At 39.3% G+C, this 19,690-nt stretch overlaps 1 protein-coding gene and 1 non-coding gene across 2 annotated transcripts in view; one reads left to right on the top strand and one right to left on the bottom strand.

Moving 5' to 3' along the window:
- Positions 1 to 2,935: 2,935 nt before the first annotated feature.
- Positions 2,936 to 3,126, bottom strand: LOC122240696. Its single transcript, XR_006220465.1, has one exon. It is a non-coding gene; the product is annotated as a U2 spliceosomal RNA (small nuclear RNA).
- A 2,059-nt stretch (positions 3,127 to 5,185) lies between these two features.
- LIMA1 (LIM domain and actin binding 1) overlaps positions 5,186 to 19,690 on the top strand; it is an 84,184-nt gene continuing 69,679 nt past the window's right edge. The window contains exon 1 of the mRNA XM_007073009.3: positions 5,186 to 5,296. The gene's annotated coding sequence lies outside the window, so the exon portion shown is untranslated. The remainder of the gene's footprint in view (positions 5,297 to 19,690) is intronic.

The raw sequence follows: 19,690 nt of genomic DNA, 5'->3' as shown, positions 1-19,690 counted from the left end.
TCTCATTGCATTGTACCAGGTATGTAAACAATTGCCTGTATCTACTCCATTTTTTAAAATACTATTGCCCTCCTATCAGATAAAGGCCTATTATGTTTTATTAAACTGTAAAAACTATTAAGAACTTTTATGATATTATCAATATTTTTATTATTTAGTTTATACACTAAATTAGAAATTGACCAGTTGATTCTTTTCACAAATTTTGGATCTTATTACAGTCTTTAGAAAAATACTGTTTTCTCTTTCTTTTTCTTTCTTTCTTTCTTTTTCTTTTTTTCAGGAAAGTCTAGTTTTATTAGTACCATTTGGGATTACTAAATATGCCCTCCATTCCCTGGACCCATGGACATGCTTTTCTGCTGTCACTCCTAAATGCTAAACTATCAAATCATCTTTACATCCTAATTTGCCTTCTTTTATTTCAAAGCATTTTCAATGAACATGAGGATCTGAGTTAGTGTTTTTTGTCTTCTTTGGGTATAGACACAAAAGTGGAATTACTGGATCATATGTAGTTCTATTTTTAATATTTTGGGGAAACATTCATACTGTTTTCCATAATAGCTACACCAATTTACATTCCCATAAACAGTGCACAATGGTTCCCTTTTCTCCACATCCTTACCAACACTTGTTACTTCTTGTGTTTTTTAAAATGGCCATTCTAAAGGTGTGAAATGACATCTCATTGTGGTTTTGATTTGCATTTCCAATGATTAAAGACATTAAGCATCTTTTCATGTATCTGTTGGCCATCTGTAAGTCTTTTTGGAAAAAAATTTTATTCAGAACTTCTGCCCATTTTTAAGTTGGATTGTTTACTATTTTGTTTTATCAGTTCTTTATGTATTTTGGATATTAGCCCTTATCAGATACATGATTTGCAAATATTTTCTCCTATTCAGTAGGATGCATTTTCATTTTGTTGATGGTTTCCTGTGTTTTGCAAAAGCTTTTTAGTATGATGTAGTTCCACTTATTTATTTTTGCTATTGTTGCTTTTGCTTTGGGTATCAGAATAAAAAAAATACTGCCAAGATATATGTCAGGGAGCTTACCACCTAAGTTTTCTTCTAGGAGTTTTATGGTTTCAGATCCATTTTGAATTAATTTTTATGTATGGTGTAAAATAGTGGTTGAGTTTCATTCTTCCACATGAGGCTGTCCAGTTTTCCCAGCACCACTTATTGAAGAGACTGTCCTTCACTTATTATGTATTCTTGAGTCTTTTGTTGTACATTTATTAGGTTTATTCTTGGACTCTCTATTCCATTCTATGTGTCTGTTTTAATACCATGCTGTTTTAATTATTGTAGCTTTATAAATATAGTTTAAAATCAGGTTGCATGATACCTGCAGCTTTCTTCTTTCTCAATATTGCTTTGGCTACTTGGAGTTTCTCGTGGTTCCATACAAATTTTAGGATTATGTATTATATTAAGAAATGCCAGGGGCGCCTGGGTGGCTCGGTCGGTTAAGCGTCCGACTTCGGCTCAGGTCATGATCTCACGGTCCATGAGTTTGAGCCCCGCATCAGGCTCCGTGCTGACAGCTCAGAGCCTGGAGCCTGTTTCAGATTCTGTGTCTCCCTCTCTCTCTGTCCCTCCCCTGTTCATGCTCTGTCTCTCTCTGTCTCAAAAATAAATAAATGTTTAAAAAAATTAAAAAAAAAAAGAAATGCCATTGAAATTTTAATAGGGATTGCATTGAAACTATAGATTGCATTGGATAGTATGAACGTTTTAACAATATTGGTTCTTCCAATCCACAAGCAAAGAATATCTTTCCATTTCTGTCTTCTTGAATTTTTCATTAATGTCTTATAGTTTTCAATATACAGGTCTTTTGCCTCCTTGGTTAAAATTATTCCTAGGCTTTTTATTCTTTTTGATGAAATTGTACATGGTATTGTTTTATTTCCCTGGTAGTGTATTATCAGTGTTGAGAAACAACAGATTTTTGTGTATTGATTTTGTACCAACAACTTTATTGAATTCATTTATTAGTCTCAGTTTTTTTTTGATGGAGTCTTTGGCAAGATTTTAAACTAAAATCCTTTGCTTTTAGCAAACTACACTTTGCTTTTTGGCCTATACCTATACTTTGTGTGACTTGCTATTTCTTGAAAATCCATTGGTTTGGTTCACTCTTTTTCCAACAATATTTCACAAAATCAGACTATGAATAAATGCTTAATTACAATTTTATTCAGAAAAAAAAAAAAAAAGACACATCATTGTCAAAGAAGTGTAGTTCAGGGGCACCTGGGTAGCTCAGTTGGTTGGGCATCATACTCTTGGTCCCAGCTCCGGTCATGGTCTCACGGTTCATGGGTTTGAGCCCCACACCAAGGCTCCTCACTGAGAGTGCGGAGGCTGCTTAGGATTCTCTCTCCTTCTCTCTGCCTCTCCCCCTCCCCGCCCCCCCTTAACATGTGCACCCACTCCCTCTCTCAAAACAAATAAACTTAAAAAAAAGTGAGGTTCAGACATGGATGTTGGTTGATATTTTCATTTAAGTTAACCAGTAAGATAAAAAAAAGGTAAAATAGTGAAGAAGTGTATTGGAATTTCACTCATTTATCAATGACATGAGCAACTTGTTTGCTGAACTGGATGATTGTTTTTTTTGTTTTGTTTTGTTTTTTTTAATTTTTTTTTTCAACGTTTTTTATTTATTTTTGGGACAGAGAGAGACAGAGCATGAACGGGGGAGGGGCAGAGAGAGAGGGAGACACAGAATCGGAAACAGGCTCCAGGCTCCGAGCCATCAGCCCAGAGCCTGACGCGGGGCTCGAACTCACGGACCGTGAGATCGTGACCTGGCTGAAGTCGGACGCTTAACCGACTGCACCACCCAGGCGCCCCGTTTGTTTTTTTTTTTAAACCGCACACTGATCTTGAGCACCACAAGTACTACCTCCCCCCAGAGGGAGGAGGGCACCGTTCCTGGAAGCACTGCAATACCAGGTCGATGCGTGGAGTGGACGGAGCAAGCTCCTATTCCATCTCCCAGCTCCAAAAATCCATTTAATATATTGTCCTCGGATAGAGGACGTATCAGATATTAAACTGATAACAACAGATACTACACTTGATCTTAGCCAAAAGGCCGAGAAGCGATGGATGATAGTTTTTGAATACTGAAAGACTACTTCAATTTTTTGTGCTATTCACAATGTCAAGGCCAGGAATGTGATCATGTAAAGTTTAATTCTGCATTATCAACATTTTCTCTACAAGCCTACTGACTGTTTTTGTAAATGAAGCTTTACTGGAACATAGCCACATCCATTTTTTTTGAGAGGGAGAGAGAGCAAGCGTGCACAAGTGGAGGGAGAGGGAGAGAGAGGATCTTAATTAAGCAGGCTCCAAGCCCAGCATGGAGCCAGCTGGAGGGCTCGATCTCATCCTGGTGAGATCCGACTGAGCCACCCAGGTGCCCCTGGCCACACCCATTTTTAATATAAGAGTTGAGTAGTTGTGACAAAGACCATATGTACTAGAAAGCCTAAAACATTTACTTTTTGTTTACAGAAAACGTTGTAGACACTTGGGCCTAGAAAATCAACAAAACAATAAACTAAACCCTCATTTGTAACTTTTGCCAATTTCGGCAATGCAAATGTTCCTATTGAAGCCAATTTCAAACTACAAATGCGACGTTTCTGAACAGAGCTGGGAAGAGATGCATACATTCCCATCCGTAAGATACAACAGACAAATGCTCTCAGAGGAAGAGTTATTGGTAAAAGTTAAGTTTTAAAAAAGTGACGAGTTTTGAGTATTTATTACCTGATTTTAACGTATTTAATTGTAAATTTACATAATTTGATTTTTAACAGTGGTTGAGCTTAACAACTGGCTCACAAAATCCCCCCAAATTTAGCAATGAGCGTTGCAAACTAGTACAAGTCAACTGTGGCGTACTACTAGCTCTGTTTTCAAAAGGGCATTAAGGGAGGGGTTCAGAGTAATTTGCCTAGTTAAGTGGCTGTGTCGAGATTCAAATGTAGGTCTAAAACTCTGACCCCAGTTAGGCTTCATAGCCTTCTTAGCGGAGAATAAGGGCCTTTATTGGCTTGGTTTTTTTTTGTTGTTTTTTTTTTTAAATTGGGTGTGTGTCTGTGACATATATTGAGGGAACTAAACCTGCAAGGGAATGCATCGTCTGGAGTACCACCCTATATTGATATCGCATACTCTTTTACATTCCCATGTCGCTGGCCAATTTTGCTAGTCTTGATGCTTGCTACCCTATTCAGAAATCAGTCTAGCCTGGGTATTTGAAGGAAGAAGGGAACAACGGATTGGTCCATGTATCATCTGCTGTTGGAAATTTCTCATTAGGTACTTCTCTTAACTGCTTTAGGAAGTGTAAGTATAGGCATTTAGTAACACAAGCCCCTTGTAGCACTTATCAAGCTACGTGAGTTCCAAAAAACTTCAGACAACTTGTGATCTGAAACCTTTGCAGTGCAGGAAAAGGAAGGACTCTATCAGAGGCACTCACGCAGCCTCACGGAACTGGGCCAAGAATCTGGGGTCAGGATGGCGCACTGGTAGGCCTCTTGACGTACTCAATCTTTCACAGAGCTCCAATGCTAAGCGAAGGAATAATAATTGTTCGAGCTGTTCGAAGAACTTGATCCGCCCCATCCAACCCCTTCATATTTACACAGCCTTGGTGAGGTGAAGCGACTTGATGAACGTCAAGCGGTAGAATGTGGATTAATTTATAGCTCTTTCCACTACACCACGCCACCTCCTCTAAATCACTCTCCCTGCACAAAACTTACCCCTGAAAGCACCAGGAAGCTGGCTGGGGACTGGCCTACAGTTGAACCTAGGTCAAACCTCCCAGTCGCTCCGGAGTCAAACTGCGGTAACTCTGGGTCAGCGTTAAGACCAAAGCAGAAAAACGCAAAGCCCAAGGCTACGAAACGCAGGCGCACCCCTCACAGATAAGCGCGGAGACTTAGACTTTGCCTCTAGAAAAGCAACCACGCCTCCCAAGACGCCAACGCAGCGCGCAGCGGAGCCACGCGAGCGGCCCAGAAGGCAGGGCACGCAGTCGGCGACGCGCACGCCCGCCCCGAGGCCGCACGGGAGACCCGCGGGCGTGCGCGCCCCCGCGGCAGTGGGCGGGGTGGGGCGGGGCTCGGAGCCGGACCGGGGCGGGGCCGCAGAAGCTGTAGGTGTTGCAGCTGGGTCGCGACAGGTGCGCAAGGCAGAGTGCCTGGGACCCGTAGCCCCGCTGGTAGCAGCACAGAGGAAAGACCGCCTTCAGCCAGGTAAGGGCCTTCTCTGTCCACATCTTGCACGGCCGAAGAGTGCGCGAGACCCCGGCTTCCCTCCACAGTCTCCTTCTCCAGCGACTTCTGGGGCCAGGGGTAGCACCAGGAGCTTGAACCCCTTCCCCCCACCCCCGCCGAGAGAGAGAGAGAGAGAGAGAGAGAGAGCGTAGAGGAACCGCTGATCTTCTTGCTCTTTTCCTCATGTCTAGGTACTGCGCTGGTCTTGGGAGTAATTATGTAGGGCCGAATCTTTGCTGCCTGAGGGCCGGAGCTGATAGGACCACCTCTTCCATCGGGAAGACTCCTTTCTAACTATATACAGTTTTGGTGTGGTGGAGGAAGGCGACAGTTCATCAAAATTCCAAATAGTCTCCTAGGGAAATATTCTGATATTCAACTGCTTTTTTCCCTTCTTCATTTAAAGCCATTCCCTCTGTCTTCGATTTTTCCCCATTCCATGCTGCCTACTGAATGAACTCTAAGACACTTACACCCCTTTGAGGCATGTTGAGAATATAGCAGTCCTTGCAGCTGAGTGTGTCATCCCCGAATCGCTGTCGCGTATATATCATTGACACCTGTCACCAATATAGGTAGGTGTTAATATAAGGTAACTGTACACCCCTGGCTACACCTACTAAGCTTGAAGTTGTACGTGCTAGGAGCCAACCATCTGGCGTCCTTCCTTGCCTCCTTACTGGTGCTTAGAACGAGTTTAGCTGATCCTAGTGAGAGATATTTGAACTACTATTGTCTTTCACCTAATTCCGGCTTTCAAAAGTCTGCCTAATCCAGATGGTTCTACTGACTTGGCTCCTCAAGTTAGTGAAAGTACTTAGGGAGTTATCAGCCTTGAGACAATACCCCTTTGGGGGAGAGGTCTTCTTTTGCATTATTCTTTCTTTTGCTGTTGATTTAAGCGGTTAAACACAATACTTTTTATCCCCATAGTTACTAATACTATTCACAAGTGATAAATATTTTAGAAACCATAAAATAACACTTTCTTCTGAGGTCTGATGGAGACACAAAAGAAGATGACCTTCAACAAACATTTTCTAAGTTTCTGTGGAGTAATAACCTGGCTATGGGATGATTGTCTTAGGTAGACCTCCGAAAAGGTATAGAATTGTCAGGAGAGAAGGTTAAAAAAAAAAAAAAAAGTTTGCGTCCACATCTATTTCCTTGTTTTGCATCGACAGAGTGATACATAACATGCTATTAAATAATTTAGGAATTTATTTATTTCATTTTTTGGACAAAACAGTTATTGAGTGCCTCGTTTTGTCAGTTATAGTATGGATTCAAAGTTCCGAACATCCCCAAACATTAAAAAAAAAAAAAAAAAGAAAAGAAAAAACTTTGGGCGCCTGGGTGGCTCAGTCGGTTAAGTGTCCGACTTCGACTCAGGTCATGATCTCACGGTTCGTGAGTTCGAGCCCCACATCAGGCTCCATACTGACAGCTCAGAGCCTGGCGCCTGCTTTGGATTCTGTGTCCCCCTCTCTCTCCGCCCCACCCTGCTTGTGCTCTGTCTTCTGTGCTCTGTCTCTTTCAAAAATGAGCAAACATTAAAAAAAAAAAAAAAAAGTTCCGAACATCCCTACTCTGAAAAAGCTTAGTTAAAATCAAGTGAGTTAGGCAGAATCAATAGATAAAACTTACAGTTTTGGTGAAATCAGTGCTATGCTACAGATGAGGCCAGAGTGCTATGTCCTTCTTCTACTTTTCCTTATAAACAAAATAAACAACACAAAAAAACTTTGAGTATTAGTGAATTATTTTCCTCAGACATTTGTGTTGCGTATATGTCCTACCTGGTGTTCTGCCAACATTATAGCCTTTTGAAGATGGGATTAAGACTTGTCCTTAATTCTATGGTAGTTCATTAATGGTTGGTGGAGCTGTTTTTCACTGTTCTGTATTGGGTCTCGAAGTGTTGTTATCATGTAGTCCCTGAACTGTAGAACTTCTGGGAATAGAATAGTGTATTGGCAACCTTAGCAAAATAGTGCCATTTTGTAAAATTGCGTCATTGTGTAACTTTAACTTGGTACAGTCCAGTTTTGTTCCAGACTCTGGTTAAAAGTGGGCCAAATTTCAACCTTCTAATAATTCTAAGAAGAGAAAGCTTCAAAAGTGAAAATATTTATATTAACAGCGCATCATGATGACAGGATATTTTTTTCTTGCTAAGGTGCCTTCAAAATGTCTCTTCTTTTCTTTCTTTCTTTCTTTCTTTCTTTCTTTCTTTCTTTCTTTCTTTCTTTCTGATGGGAGACAGGATGGGTAAATGAGTGAAAGAGGAAAGGGTGAGAAGTGTTTGAAGATTCCTTGCAGAGCTTTATGATCTGAAGTCTATGATAGTCTTAAGCGCTTTCCATGTAACTTCAGGCTTTTATTAATTGCCTGCTGTGTGCCAGTGATCTAGTATATAGAGGATGAACATGATACAGTCCCTTCTATATGATTATGTTTTTCATTTTTAAATAGAGATTCTGAGTTAATAAAACAGATGATGGTTGTCTCATTTGGTCATTTGAGCCATGGTACTCGATGAACACATTTCTTTGACAATTACTTACCTCCTTTCTTTCTGTTTACACTCTGGGAAAGCGGTTTCATTGGGAATTTTTGGAAAGCCAGTCAGTATTTGCATGTATTTTCGGTATCTGTAACAATTATCTTTTTCCCTTAAAATACTTTCAAGTTCAATTTTAAGTATTGTTCCTCTTGGGGTTTCAAATTCTTCGCTTTCCTCTGATATTCTTCAAAAATCAACTGTAACTGACTTAGGGCTTCTGTACCAGGAGGGTTCACCAAAGACGTATACACACAGACACAAAAGAATTTTGAGAGCACAGGAGATCATTAGACATCTTTGCCATAAAAGGCTACCTAACCACAAATTGGGAGAATTTGTCAGTCTATATTGACAGCAGAACGGGTTTTCAGTATTCTTAATTCCATACGCTCAGAAATAGGTGACTTTTATTTAGATTGGAATTGCACTCTTTCTGCAGATAGGAAAATGTGTGACTTGGTTCCTAAGTCAGGAGTTTCCATAAGAAAAAGCTTTTTTTTTTTTTTTCTTAAGGTTTCTATGGTCTTTCACTATGTTTTGTGATAGGCAGTTAAAGTACTTTATTTTGGATTGTGTACAGTAATCTCCAGGTGATGTTAAATTACTTAACACAGACTCTTAAAGTTCTTTAGTAACAAATGAGTGGTTGTAAATTGAGTAGTTTCCTAATGATTGTGGAACTGAGATTCTGTGGTAAATGGTACTCTTGGTAGAACCATACCGATGTGTTTATTCTGTGGCTGGATGCAAAGTCCTTGAGACCCAGTCAAGTTACTGTTCTAACGGAGACCTCTTTTTATTAAAAGGACATGGTTTGACCCAACAAGCAGTCCATTATTTAGCATGTCAAATGATTTCTTCACCCTTGAAAATGTTTCTAGAGACTTCACATTTGCAGTCATGAGAAGTTAACATGATACCATCATATTTTACATTCTTTTTATTTTCTTTTAAAGAATTTCTTCATAATGCTACACTGAAACTAAGAACTTCCGTCTCTAGGGGTGAAAAGATGCAACTTTTTTTCTGATAACAAGTATGGAGCTATTGTTTCTCTTATTTATCCTCTAATGGAGTTTAGAAAGTTTCACAAACCCTCAAACATGTTTTTTCTTGCACTCCGAAGTATTGCCAATTTTTGTTTCATTGCCCATAGATTAGTAATCCTGATATACTTTTACTCGGTTTTAGATTTCCACAATCTTTTTTTTCCCCACATAAACTGAAATTTAAACAAATGGCCTGGGACTTCTTTTCCTCGTAGTCAGTTTCACTGACTAGGTAACATTTGCTCAGATTTGGCTTCCACCTCTAGCACTGGAGGAAACCTGTCTGTCCTTGCAACGTACCCAGTGACTTCCCTGGAATGGCCCTGTCACTGTCCTCCTTAGTTACCACTTGGCAACACTTGACCAAGTGGACAACTTTTTTGGTTATTTCTTTTAGTTGGCTTTCTTGACATGACTTTACCTGGTTGTCCATCTTGTAGTCTAACCAGTTCCTCCCATGCCCCTTCACTAACTCAGTCTTTTGTCCCTCAGGTATGGGTTTTTGCCTTGGTTTAGCATCCTGTTCTTATAATGCTCTCTCCCTGTGCAGACTGATTTATTTCTGCGATTTCAACTAACATCTCCATTTGAGTGATTTGCTGATTCGCTTTGAAGCTTTTTTCATATTTCATATAAAATTTCATATGAAACTTTGTTTCATATTTCATTTCATATTCTTATTTTATTTTCACATAGACAAATATGCATATATAGTTGGAAGATAAGAATTACATATGCTTATTATAGAAAACTTGAGGAAAAATAAAGAAGGCAAAATATTCCATAATCTATTCCAGTGGGAACTATTTGGTATATTTCCTTTCAGTCTTTTTTTCCTTTGATACACACACACACATACACACACACAGACATACACAGGTAATTGGGCTCATCCTATTGCAGTAGATATAGTTTTGTATCTGCTTTTTCACTTTACATTATGTCATAATTTTCAGTGGCATCAAAATTATTTGAAAACAATTATAATGGATGTTCAATGTCCTAATGTGTTGCTGTTGCATAATTTACGTGTGTACTAGGGTATTTCAATTGTTACAATATTATTAACAAGTGAAAAACAATGAGAACAAATTGATGCATAAATCTTTGTACGGATCACTCACTGTTTCCTTAGGTTAGATTGCCAGAAGTTCAATTACTGGGTCATAAGGCATAAAAATTAAAAAACACTAAACCTGCTGCCAAATTGCTTTTCATAAAGATTAGACTGTAATTAATACTCTCACCTGCAGTGATTGTGAGTGCCCGAATGCCTCCTTCGTAATATTGGATCTTATTTTTTTATCTTTATTAATTTGATAAGCAAAAGTGATTAATTTGTATTTACTAGTGAGAGCAAACATTTTTCATATATTCATGTCCATTTCAGTTTCTTCTGTGAACTGTCTTTTGGTTAGTCCATTCCCATTTTTATTGGGGTCTTAACATTTTAATTATGTTGTTTTTTGTTCGGGGTTCTTTCATTTATTTGGGGCTATGGGGAGGGAGTACAGATTTTTGTTAGGCCAAATTGAATGAGTGAAGGGATGAAGTGGAAAGTGTGCAGTAGTTGAAATGGTGGTGTTTTAAATGCCCGTTGGTATAAGGAGCCAGAGCTTATGTGTGTTGGAGCAGCACTGCAAAATGGAAAGGGTGCCTCCTTGAAAGTCAGGATTGCCACCTTGGTGTTGGGAACCAACCACTTAGGTCGTCTTGGGAAAGTCATCCATCCTCTCTGAGCCTTATCTGTAAAGTGAACAGGGTTGGGTTATTGATCCCAAAGTCCATACACCATCTGCGCCGAAAGGGTGACTTACAAGCCACTGCTCTCTAGACATTGTGAAATTATTTTTTGTCCTGTCCCTGACCCGTTGCCCATTTTAGATATATAGAGCCCGAGGAAAAAGACTGGATGCAGTAAAGGCAATTTTCATAGTGGGTAGTAAGGCTTAATAGAACCTAAAGGCAGAACAATAGAAGTTGCAAAGATTGGTAATTTTTAGGCACTCCCATGGATTGACACTTGGCAACCTAGTTACGTAAGTCATTGGAGCCCTGCTGATGTATGCCACAAAGCCCCACCATCTCTAATGATACAAAGCAAATCTCATTTTATGACAGCCTGTTTAAGTTGCGAAGCCAAGGTACTCAACAACTTCCAGTATTCCATACAGAAACTATTCAGAGTGGGGGTTCTTCTTTGTTATTTGTACGAGCTCTTCATTTTAAGAATATTAATTATTTGCCCTGTGGTCAAATGTTTAACTAGTTATTTGCCTTTTAGTTATCTGTAGATCTTCTCCTTTGGGATTTCTTTTGTTGCTTTTATTTTGTGAAGCCTTTTGCCTTCTGGAGATGGATTAAGTATTCAGTTCGATTTCCTTCTAGTTTTTATGGTTTTACTTTTTATGTTTAATTCTTTGTCTTGAATTTATTTAGGAGTACCAAAGCAATGTGTTTAGTGCCTTTGCATATCTCCTGAGCTCCAGATCCCTGTCTCCAACTACCGGGACTATGTGGATAGTCCCTATGTACCTACCAGGCATTATGTCCACCTAGTTTCCCTAAGGAGAAAGCTTGAAGTCGTCTTGAAAGTTTTAGTCTCATTTCCCACATTTAATCAAAACTCACTACATTTGGTTGATTCTACTCCAACAGTGATAATGGCTCTTTGTCATTGTTCTAATTAATACCCCCCTTTTTTCACTAGTCCTTAGAATTGGCTTCAGTTTTTCCCCTTTAGACCAGAGTTGTCATTAAAAAATAGAACACCGACTCTCAAAGTATGGTTTCCTTGATTACCTGTTTCAGAATCGCCTGGGGTGTTGGTTAAAAAAGGTAGGTTCCCAAGTCCCACCTAGACTTATAAACCGATATATTTGGGGGAATGGGGTCTGGGAATCTGCAGTTTTAACAAGTGCCTCAGGAGATTCATTTACACACTTAAGGGGAAGCAAAGCACAAGTATATTAAATCTAAATTTCTCTGAATGCTATTCAAGACCCCCACTCCCACACCCTGACAGCCTATTTTTCCAGACTTATCTCCCACATCACTACCCACCCACCTGGCATTGTAGCCATACAGTGATTCATGGTTTCCTGGACCCACCCTGTCCTTTCCTGCCTCTGTGCCTTTGCTCATGCAGTTCCCACAGCCTCATACTCCTCTCCCTCCTCCCACTCCTGCCTAAATCCTTTTCCTTAAGAGCTCAAATAAAATGCTCCTTTTAAAAAATGAAGCCTCTAATTTGTTCTATTTTAATCATTGGCTCCCTCCCCAGTCTTCACTTAGCACTTTATTTTTACTTCTTTTTTTTTTTTTTTTTACCTCAATGCTGTCACTATGAATTATTGCTTCCTTAAATGATTATAAGTCTTCTAATTGTGAGAACTTTGCCTTTCATTTCCATTTTGTGGTCATTACACATATAATAAGCAATTAAATATCATAAAGTATATGAAATATATCTCATCTTGCAAGCAGTATTCCATAGAAATGTTTGGCTTTGCACCACACTTAGAATAAAGTTGAGATCTTTTACCACTGCTTGTAAATCCTTATTTAAGGATGAATGCTGCCACTCATCTCTGTCATCTTCTCATACTTTTCATTCACTCCCTGGTCATATTTTTCCTGCCTCAGTGCCTTTGCATTTGCTATTTCTTACACGTTGAAAACTCCTACATCTGTTCTCTTTGCCTGGCTGGCTGCGTTATCTCCTCCCCATCATTCAGGTCTCAGCTCAAATGTCATTCACTCAAGGAGGCTTTCCCTGACCACTATCTAAGGCATCTGCCCCTTTTCCTACTGCCACTTCAGTTACTCTCCTTGCATTTCCTTCACTGCACTAATCACAGTTTTTAATTGTCCTGCTTCCTCAGTAGAATGGAAGCTTCATGAGAGCAGAGACCTTGTCTCACTTTTAATGTCATGTCTTTAGCAAACAGAGCACTGAGGGCGCCTGGGTGGCTCAGTCGGTTAAGCAAACAGAGCACTGCTTGACATGTGGTAAGTCCTCAGTAAGTATTTGTTGAATGCACACATAAGCCTTGAAGATAGACTTTTCATTTTACCAAGTCCTGTTTTGGTTTGCAACTCAAAGTTTTGTTGTTGTTTTTTAATGGACAACAGCTGATGTAGTTCCATCAGGGTTCAAATCAGGTAGCAGCCTCTGAGGGTTTCTGAAGGTAGCAGGAAAAATGGAGACTGTGATAGCCAGGATTCACTTCCATCTGAATGCAGGCTTTCCAAGGTGTTCCCAGGATCCAGGCCACTATTTTACTACTGCTGTCAGCATCTACTTCCAGGGTTGTTACTGCTGGCCAATTCTAGTCTTTAAACTCTCATTACATTTTTAAAAGTGAGCAAAATTAGAATCCAACCAGTCCTCAAGCAACCAAAAGTTTTCTTCCGGTTTCCTTTTCTAGAAGAAAAATAAGAAAGCTACCTAGAATCCTCAAGGAAACATGAAATGATGTTCATTATATTTACTACATGCCTATTGATTTGAAAGATTTTTAGCAACAGCCTTAAACAAGGTGTTTCTTGGGAGCTTGGGTGGCTTAGTTGGCTGAGTGTCTGACTCTTGATTTGGCTCAGGTCATGATCTCACAGTCGTGAGATTGAGCCTCCTGTCGGGCTCCACAATGAACTTGCAGCCTGCTTAAGATTCTCTCTCACTCTGCCCCTCCCCTATGTGTGTTTGTGCTCTCTCTCTCTCTCTCTCTCAAAAACAAAACAAAACAAAAAAATAAACAAGGTGTTTCTTGTTAACATCTCATTGAACCAGTCTAACTCATCAGTTACAATTTCTTCCAATTTCTCTTCATTGGGTAGACTTATTCTTTAATTCCATTTTTTCTTGAAACTGGCTTGAAACTTTATTAGAAATTACAATAGTTTTTATAGCAACTTATAGTTTTCAAAGTACTCTGGGGTTTTTTTTTCCCTCATTTAATGCTTACAACCATCCCTTGTGAATACGTTTTTGAGATGTAGAAACTGAGACCCACTGATTCATTTTCCCAGGTCACCCAAAAGCCCACTACTCAATTAAATGCCTCTCAATAACTTTTTAAAACAGCACCATAATTTGATATAATTTTTAAAAGGTAAACATGAAAATGTAGTTGAAACATTAATGTTATACGTTTGTAACCGGTCCCTAAGAAATAAGATGCATAACTTAGTTGAGATAAGTACAAAATTTTGTCACTTCTGTGGCTCTATGGTTTGGTAATTCTTTGTTTGATCAGCCTCAGCTATGCTTGTCCTTGATTAAAGCATTGTTCTGGGTGAGCTGCTCAGATTTTTACAGAAAGGAAAGATTAGAGAACTTGCCTAGAGAAGAGTCACTTTTCAGTAAGCCCGTTTTAATTCTCCTCTTGCTTGAAGGGATTGGTTCAATTGATCTGAACTGGCCTTTCAGATTGAGCAGGTCCTGAAAAAAACACATCATCTAAAATTTCAGATAAGAAGAATGGAAGCCAGGTCCTTCCTGGAAATGGCCAGGAGTGAAACTAAGAAGCCCTGTATTTGGAGAAAACTCAATTAATTATTAAGGACAAAGGACTGGTATAAGGAGGTTATATCCTTAATGGAAGCAGCCTTCTTAAAATAAGTGTACATGATTCTTCTGTTGTGACATTGTAAAGAAGGTTCTTTAATTAGCCACTTTGTCTTAATTAAGCATGTGATTGGCAAGACCTGTGAGCATGTAATTTATAGACATTCAATTATGTAGGTGGGCCTTTGTTTTGATATGTGGCAACTGAGAACTAGCATAATGCTGTTTTTTATTCATATGACACATGTTTATTGAGTCCCTACACTGTACCAGGCACTGATATTTGATGCATCTGATGTCAAAGTATGGAATGGTACAAAGGTTAAAGGAGAAACAGGCTATTCAGAGTAAATCTATGCTTTCTATAATGGTCTCTGTTGACTATAAATTTCCACATTATTTTTCCAATTAACTGTGCCTTTTTCTACTTTTCGCTTTAAATTTGAAGTTACTGACATAGTTTTCTGCTTTTCTATGTACTGATAGAGGTTTTCCTTACTATGTGCGAAAAATACTGAAAAAAGACTCAATCCATTGGATTATGTTTGTCCTTACAATGTGTTAATTATCAACTGGGCACAGGGAGGAGGACGAAGAACCAAGCAGAGAAAAATTACAAATTAGATTTGAGAGAGAAGTCGAATCAAACTTGGAGTAGATTGGGTAATTTTTTATTTAAAGAAGAAAAAAAAAAGATTAGAAAGAATCTTGGGTGGTTCTTTGTGACCTAAAAATTTTAGACCAAAGTTCGTTTTTGAAGGCTGTAACTACAGGTTATTCTTTTACTAAAATAAGATATGCGAATGCTACCGCAATTATGTAAAAAGCTAATTTGGGTTTCAAAAGTGCAAGAAGATAAGATATTCAAATTAATGAATAAAGTGATAGAAGCTGTGTAGGATGGTGATAATTATATCATCTTCCAGTTAGACTTTTTACAGAGGTGTTAAGAACACCTAAAATTTGGCCCTTAAACAGTATAATTTGAGAGAGATTTAGACTTTTGGGCACAGAGAAACAGTGTCAGGGTTTTAAGCAGATCTGATGTTCCTGGTAGTTACTGCCAGCTTCTCAGAGATGACATTCAAGGTGCTCTTTTTTTCTTGCTGACGTAACGAAAATAAGTTGACCCTAAAATATAGTGTGCACTAGAATGGCAATTGTAGTTTATTCTCTCTGCAAGAGGTCGTTTTATTTTCATCCCAGCCTCCTAAAAAATGAAGAAGTTAACATCTATTTGGCCTTTCTGGGCCTCAGTTTCTTCATCTGTAGAGTGGGACAGCAATATTCTGAGTTTGCTACCGTGAGGATTAGTAAGTTTATATATGCAAAACAAAACAGGATCTGACGCGCGGTAAACATTCAATAGACATTAGCTATTTTTATTACCAGCACCACTGTTACTTTATAAGCACTTATTTTAGCACTGAGCTAAAGGAACATTTTAGAGATGATGAGACTGAGGCTTAGAGTAATTTTCCTAGTGTTACCCCATAAGCAAGTAGTAGATTCAAGATGTAGACCTAGGCTGAAAGAAACTGGAGACAGAATCGGCTTAGATATGGAACAGACTGGGGCATTTGGCCCAACCCTTACCCATCCCTTCTAGTTTCAAGACGCTTAGGATAAGACTGGCCCAGACCACCCCCCAGAGACCAGGAACTTGTGTTTTGCAGTAAGTAGTTAGAACATGGACATTAGTGTCTGTCAGACTGTCCCAAATCTTGGCTCTGCCACTTACTAGCTCTGTAATCTTTGGCAGGTTATTTAACCTTTCTGAGCCTCAGTTTCTTTCTCTGTAAGATGAGAATAATAGTATTTGTTTCGGGGCACCTGGGTAGCTCAGTTGGTTAAGTGTCCAACTCTTGATTTCAGCTCAGGTCATGATCTCATGGTTGTGAGTTTGAGCCCTGAGTCGGGCTCTGAGGTGGCAGCATCGAGCCTACTTGGGATTCTGCTCCTGCCCTGCTTCCTCTCTCTCTCAAAATAAAATAAATAAACTTAAATAAAAAATTTGTTTCATGATATTATAGGGACTAAGGGAGTAAAACCAAATGGAATGAATCACCCTGCATATGACCAGTACTCAATAACCTGGCCCCAGGCTTACTCTAAGGTGGCCCAGATTTTTTTTTTTATCTGATTCTGACACAGTCCATCTAGATGGTTGGTGATTAGGGCCTGTGTCTGCCTCCCTGCTGAGGCCTAAGAACCCTGGGATCAAACCAAGTCTAAACACCCAAAGCTGTTTTTACATTGGAATCATAGGGGACTCTTAAGAAAAATTGGAAGTGTTCAGACTTTACATGAGAGATTCAGATTCCAAAGATGATCCTCATATTCAAAGCACCCTCCCCACCCCCTGCCTCACCTCCCCACCCTTGACCCCTGCACAACTAAGAAGTGTTAGGTTGGCTAGTTGAGGGTAGCAGCTGAAGCACAATCCCAAACAGTGATCTTAATGCTTGGATTGTCGGTGTCAGTGGGAATATTAATGAGTAGTCAAGGGGTGGGTGCCCTACAAAAGGGAACTCTACAGAAACGATCTCATCTGTGTAGTCAAACAACGTTTCTGTTTGGAAAGAATATTAATGAGATCTGGATAGGAATCAGACACCGGGAAAGGACAGCTGCTGTGAGAGGCAATTTGAATTGTACAAGGAGTTACACATGATATTACTAAAGTCCTTGTGCCATTTTAAAAAGTAATTAAGTTGTAAAGATAATCAACAATTTATAAACAATGTTTTAAAAACAACTGTAGTTTCAAGAAATAAATGTATTGAGGGGCCAGCACATATTTGAAAATATGTTCAACTTTCCCCATGAGTAAAGGAATGAAAAGTAAAACAATAATATACCATTTTTCATACATCTAGCAGATTGGAAAATATAAAAAGGATTAGCAATGCTCAATATTCACAAGGATGTGGAGAATAGTCTTTCTCATATAGCTGATGGTTCAAATATAAATGGATGCAAAAATATATACAAATTGATGCAACTTTTTTGAAGAAAAACTTGGGAATGCGTATTAAAATTTTGATGCATAGGCCTTTTACTAGAAATGCTGCTTCCAAGAATTTATGCCATGGATGCATACTTCCAAGTAGGCAATGATAGAAACATTTTCATTGGCGTCTTGTTCTTAATAATGAAGAACCTGCAGCAACCTCTATGTTCACTGACAGGGGCCTGGTTAAATAAGTTATAGACTATTGCAGAGTGAAATAGTATTTGGTACTGAAAGGGTGAAGTAGATCTCTATGTCCTCCTCCATCTATATGTCCTTTCCTATATGTCTTCCTGTCATGTGTGAGAAGATGTCCAAGAGGAAACAAATAGTTGCTGAATAGCATATTAACATAAAGTCATTGCTATTGTTAAAAAAAGAAAGTATATGGGGCGCCTGGGTGGCTCGGTCGGTTAAGCGTCCGACTTCGGCTCAGGTCATGATCTCACGGTCCGTGGGTTCCAGCCCCGCGTCGGGCTCTGAGCTGACAGCTCAGAGCCTGGAGCCTGTTTCAGATTCTGTGTCTCCCTCTCTCTGTGACCCTCCCCCGTTCATGCTCTGTCTCTCTCTGTCTCAAAAATAAATAAACGTTAAAAAAAAAGAAAAAAAAAGAAAGTATGTGCGCTGGTGTTAACCTCACTGTGCCTCAGTTTCCTCATTTGTAAAATAGGTATCATTATAATGATGAATATAATGTCTATGTCATGAGTTGTTGTGAGGATAAAATGAGATAATATTGTGGAATGCTTAGGACAGTGACTGACATATTATGCTGGGTGTTTGCTATTATTATCATGCATGGGCAATATCAGAAGGTTTATGCTCCGAAGCGTGACAGAGGTTACCTTTGGCAAGTAGCGTTGTCTTGGGGGAAGGGGTGTGCAAGAGCAGGCAGAGACTTCGATTTCTTATATTGTATGTGTCTACATAATTGTTTATGACAAGCAGGCCCATCGCGTGACCAATCACTATGACAAAGAAGCGAGGCAAAGAAGAAAATGGCGGCTCCAGTTTGGAGTGCTTGTTGAAACCTGTGGAGTGAGAGGTTCCCCGAAGGAAAGGAGGAGGGTGAAAGACGGTGGTGATGTGGGGATACAAAAAGGATGCTCATTGATTCCACCTTGGCTGCTGAAGCTCTTTTTGAAAACCACTAACCTAATTAAAGATCAAAAAATTTTAAATTGCACAAGAACCTTACGAAGGCCCAACATTTATATCTGGACTTTTCCTTTTTGCAATTTAGTTTTACATTTATACTAAAGAAGTGATTCATGTTTCATTTGACTTTTGGACAAAAGCTACAAAAAAGTAATTGCTCACATGTCCAAAACATTTAGGAAGAGGTAGTTCTTCGAATAATTATAAAATAAAAATTTTGATCTTTTAAAGGCACCACTAATGTCTTTTCAACTAGCATTACTACCTCCATTATGTAATATTATAGAGTAATTTTTGCACTAAAAAAGTCAAACAGCTGAAGAATATGCTACATTTATGAATTATTTTCATCAGAGCCTTATGACATAGGCCTTGTTAAGACAGTATGACATATAAACTAAGCTAAGCCAAAATATGTAATCTGTTAACTGAACCTTTAGAATAATGTTTATTCGATGTGTTAGACACAGAGGCATACGACAGTACTAACAAGATTTGGCTCTGACCTCAAGCAATGTGCCAGGCACTGTTTTTCATTTATTATCTCCTTTTATTTTTAGAACAACCCTGTATCTTAGGGTTATCATCCTCATTTTATACAGAAGGAAAGTGTAGGACGGAGTGGTTGCCATGCATCTGGTTAGCACTGGAATCAGGATTGGAATCAGCTGGTGTTTCCATGGTACCGCTCTGCCCCCAAATAACCAAGACGTGAGGATAGGTGATGTGAGCCCCGTGTTGAGGGCACACTGAGAATTCTCAGGGACCTCAGTGATCAGCTATCATCCAGTCTAGTGACTTAAAACTATAATTTTTTTAAGTTTATTTATTTTGAGAGAGAGATAGAAAGAGCTTGCACAAGCAGGGGAGGGGCAGAGAGAGAGAGAGAGAGAGAGAGAGAGAGAGAGAGAGAGAATCACAAGCAGGCTCCACGCTGTCTGCGCGGAGCCTGACGCGGGGCTCAAACTCACAGACTGTGAGATCATGACCTGAGCCGAAATCCAGAGTCAGATGTTTA

This window comes from Panthera tigris, chromosome B4, assembly GCF_018350195.1.
Source record: "Panthera tigris isolate Pti1 chromosome B4, P.tigris_Pti1_mat1.1, whole genome shotgun sequence".
NCBI classification, from domain to species: Eukaryota; Metazoa; Chordata; class Mammalia; order Carnivora; family Felidae; genus Panthera; species Panthera tigris.
Note: the sequence above shows the minus strand (reverse complement) of the source record. Positions and strands in the feature narration are given on the sequence as shown.